Here is a 4,541-nt window from a genome sequence, read left to right as displayed (position 1 = left end):
ACTAATATATTAGATAAGATAAATAGATAATTGTAAATTGATTTGTTTTGAAGGGCGAAACACGCCAAGGGGGTTTAGACCTTAAACATGAAAAGAGAATAAGCATGATATGATTATTGTCTTTATTTTAGTTTATTTTATTTTTGCTTTTTCTTATTTTGTCATCGCTAGGGATATGCTTACGCCGACCACGCGTGGGTAGGCAAACTTTTAGGTGCATAAATGAATCATCGTGAATATGAGTATGGTTCTCGTGACATAGTCATGATACCTAACCCCAAAATTTGAGTGCATGCTAGTGTGACTTGACCCCCCCCAACTTCGAACAATAATAAAATTCAATATGTTGTAGATCGTGGGTACGGTTCCCGTAACACGATTCGCAATGTGTACAAAACAAGCAAGTGTACGACAATCGTAACTTGTTCTAGAATAATTCCATAAATAATTAAAAGCGATTAATGGTTAAAAATGCACAATAGGTTTTAAATATGTAATTAATCAGATAATTAGTCCAATTAATAATAGTTGAGCGATCGTGCTAAAACCACGAAACCGGGGAATGCCTAACACCTTCTTTCGGGTTAACAGAATTCCTTACCCGGATTTCTGTGTTTCGAAGACTGTAAAACAGAGTCAAACTTTCCTTGATTTGGGATTTTAAATCAGTGACTTGGGACACCATAAATTATCCCAAGTGGTGACTCTATATTTGAATATAAATAATCCCGTTTCGATTATTGTCACATTAATTGGAAAAACTCCCCTATCTCCATTTCAGGTAGAAAAAGGAGGTGTGACAAGGCATTGTATATTGATTTGCGAATTCTTGATTTGCATTAATGAATTAGTATGATTGATGGTATGGATGTGCAGACTTTTCTACCTTGTGCGAAAGGTCGTGGAAGTATCTCCCACACGATGATCGTATAAGTATGGTGTGTCATTCATTTAAGGGGCAGAGATTCAAATCAGGTATGTAGATTCTAGTACTGTCGCTGATTAGAGAATTTATGTTTGAGAGACCCTCTATTCATTTGGTTGTGGACTATGGAAGTTTGTTCCAGATTTGATGGTCGGTCTTATATGTCATAGATAGGGCCATTGTAGATCTTTGGGAGGTTATATACCTATTTGGAGATAATTGGAATCGGCTTTGATATCCGTGGATAGGCCTAATATGAATGTATATTCTATGCCAGGTCAAATATGCTTAGTCAACATAACATTGCGTATGGATGATTCTTCAGGCGTAGTGGATGACATTCCTAGCGTCGTCAATTTCAGGTGCTACTCTTTTATGCCATATGGGTTGTGAGATTGCTTGATTATTCAAGTGTGTGTTGTGATTTGATGTAACTTGTGGTCTTATATGAGCGAGACAGCTCTCGAGATGCTGGTTGTTTATTGCACCTTAGTCGTGATTGGGTTCTTGTAGCGCATGACTCTATCCATGTCCCCAAATTTGTATATATGCACTTGGCATGTTGTGCTCAATATTTAGGCATTTCATGGGTTTGAGCATTATGGCTTGACGGGTATGTCCTTACTGATTGTTATGTGTGGATGGGGTGGCATGCCGCCACGGGTATGATGTTTGGATTGGGTTGCATGGTACAACGGTATCATGTTAGGTACGATTCCTTGTATGTACCTTATGTGTTCTGTTTCTCATCTTTGAGTTAGGTACGTAGAATTTGGTTGGCTGGAATACTCATTACACAGGCTGGTTAGTTCTTTGCCATAGTTCGTTCTTCCTTATGGGTCATATTCGAGTTGTAGCTTATTGGCGCATTAATGGCGTCATATGAGATTTTAGAAGTGTTTGAGGTGGCTTATTGCCCGAGGAACTTTTACTGGGGGAGACGAGGTTATTGGACCTGAAATTAGTGCAATCAGATTTACATGATGTATATTAGAAGGAAAATATCGCTAATCAATTTAGAATAAGTCAATAGTTCTTGTCAAACATAGAGGCTCCATGAGTATTGATTTGGCAGGTGGTTACGAGTTTCTACACACCTCTTTTATTGTTGCGGTATTGTAAGGGTTGGAGCGGGGCTTATATGTGTTATGAGGTACTCTACGTGCATCAGATTCATGAATTTGCAGCTATTATGGTTTGAGAAAGTTACTATGGGCAAATGAGTTATGCGGTGCATGGTGTGATTACAGCATGGGTGCAAAGATCATGTTTTGGTTTGGCGTGTCAAGATTGATACAGTGTTTATATGTTATAATCAGGTCTTGTAGAAAATTCTGGATGTTGGGATTTGGTACTAAGGCTTTTGGGCTAAGGTAGTAGGAAGGATCTTTAGTCTGGCTTGAGCTAATATGCTCATATGGGTTCTGGTGGCATGGGTAGGTGCACGAGGTGTTAAACAGTGATTTTGGGCAACTCTAGAATAGTTCCTGGCATGTTCCAGGACGAACGTATGTTTAAGTGGGGGAGAATGTAACGATCCGACCGGTCATTTTGAACTCTAGTGCATCGTTCGGTGGTTTAAAGCCTTGAGTAGCTTTACTTTATGTATTATGACTTGTACGTGTGGTTGGAATTGAATGTCGGGAAGTTCGAAATCGATTCGAAAGGAAAATTCTCAATTTGGAAGCTTTAAGTTGGAAGAGTTGACCAAGGTTTGACTTTCTAGTAAACAACCTCAAAATCAATACTTAAGGTTCCAATAGGTTCGTATGATGATTTCGGACTTGGGCGTATGTTCGGGTTGAGTACCCGGTAGTCCGGGAGCATTTTGACACTTATTGTGGAAAGTTGGCATTTTGAAGATTTTTTAATTTCCTAAGTTTGATTTGAAGTGGGCTTTAATGTTATTGATGTCTGTTTGGGATTCCAAGCCTTGGAATAGGTTCGTATTAGAATTTATGACTTGTACATAAAATTTAGCGCCATTCCGGAATGATTAGATATGATTCGGACACGTTCATCAAAGTTTGAATGTTTGAAAGTTAAAATGGATTTTGATCATCGATTCATGATTTTGATATTATTTATAGCGTTTCGAGCCTTTGGATAAGTTTGAATAAGGTATCGGGACTTGTTGGTGTGATTGGAACAGGTCATGGGGGCCTCGAGTATGTTTCAGGGTCGTTTTGGATCATTTCTCCATGTATTGCTCCAGCTATTGCTGGTTCTAGTTTTGTTCATCACGAACGCGTAAGGGTAACCGCGTTCGCGAAGAAGGATTTGAGCTGGAGGATTTTTGTTCATCGCTTTCGCGATGAAGTCTTGCATTCGCGAAAGTGTGGGAGGATGTGCATTGCGTTTGCGAGTCTTGTCTCACGTTTGCGAAGAGGTGTCAGGCCGCGTTTGAAAAGAAGGTCAGGTCAAGGCGGAGTTGTTTTAATTCGGGAGTTGGCTCACTTTTCTCTCATTTTCACTTGGGTGGCCGAATTTGGGGAGCTATTTTTTGGAGATTTTCATCAAGCAACACAAGGTAAGTGATTCCCACTTGTTGTAAGTTAAATACATGAATTATATATGGATTTAAACATGAAAATTTGTAAAAAAAAATGTGGGATTTTGGAAGGAAACCCAGAATTGGATATTCCTTTTATTTTGACCACGAAATTGAACATAAAATTGGGAATAAATTATATATTTGAGTTCGTGGTGCTATGGGTAATGTTTATCTTTGAATTTTTTTGAAATATGGGCACGTGGGCCCAAGAGTTGACTTAGTTGACTTTTTGAGCGAAGTTGGGAATTGCTATAAATTGATTATTTATGAGTGTTGGAGTATATTTTTATTGGTTTTCATGTTGTTTGACTAGTTTCGGATTGATGGACATCAGTTTGAGGTGTTAGATAAGTGTTGGAGTCAGTTATAAAATTTCAGAGCAAGGTAAGTTTCATATCTAACCTTGTGAGGTAGAAACTACCCCGTATGTATTAAATTGTTATGTGCTATTGGTTGTGGGTACTAAGTACGAACGAGGTTACAAGAGTCCGTACGTAGCTAAAATCATGTTTATGTCCGGGTAGACTTAGAACTTTATCATGTAATATTTGACTTACTTGAACTCAATTTGCTAGTTTAATTACTTGAACTTATAAGTTAAATTGATTTGGGAATATATTAGGCCGAGTTTTATCACCTTGAGTTGTTTTGTGAGATATTTCATAGACGTTAAAAGTCATATTTACCTTATGCTTCTGTACCTATGTTGCTAATACGTGGCCCGTAATTTGATAAGTTTCTTCCCTTCCTACGGAGCGAGCCGGTAGTATATTAAGATGCATCTCTAGTTCGCACTGGTCGACCCTCAGTATTGTACAAACTATTCTGGATCGGGTCGTATGACCTCGGCATAATTTTGCATGATACCGCTAGGAGTCCGAATTCTCATGAGATTCCCCTTTGACTGAGACCTAGCATTTATATGGTATTCCTTGTCCGTTTGAGATTGCACTTGATATTTCTAATCTGTTGAGATATCATATGAGATGTGAGAGATTTATATTATCAAAAGATATGTTGGAGGATTATGTTATTTAGAGCTTTTACCTCATTATTACTGTT

The sequence above is a fragment of the Nicotiana tabacum genome, chromosome 20 (genome assembly GCF_000715075.1).
Source record: "Nicotiana tabacum cultivar K326 chromosome 20, ASM71507v2, whole genome shotgun sequence".
NCBI classification, from domain to species: Eukaryota; Viridiplantae; Streptophyta; class Magnoliopsida; order Solanales; family Solanaceae; genus Nicotiana; species Nicotiana tabacum.
Note: the sequence above shows the minus strand (reverse complement) of the source record.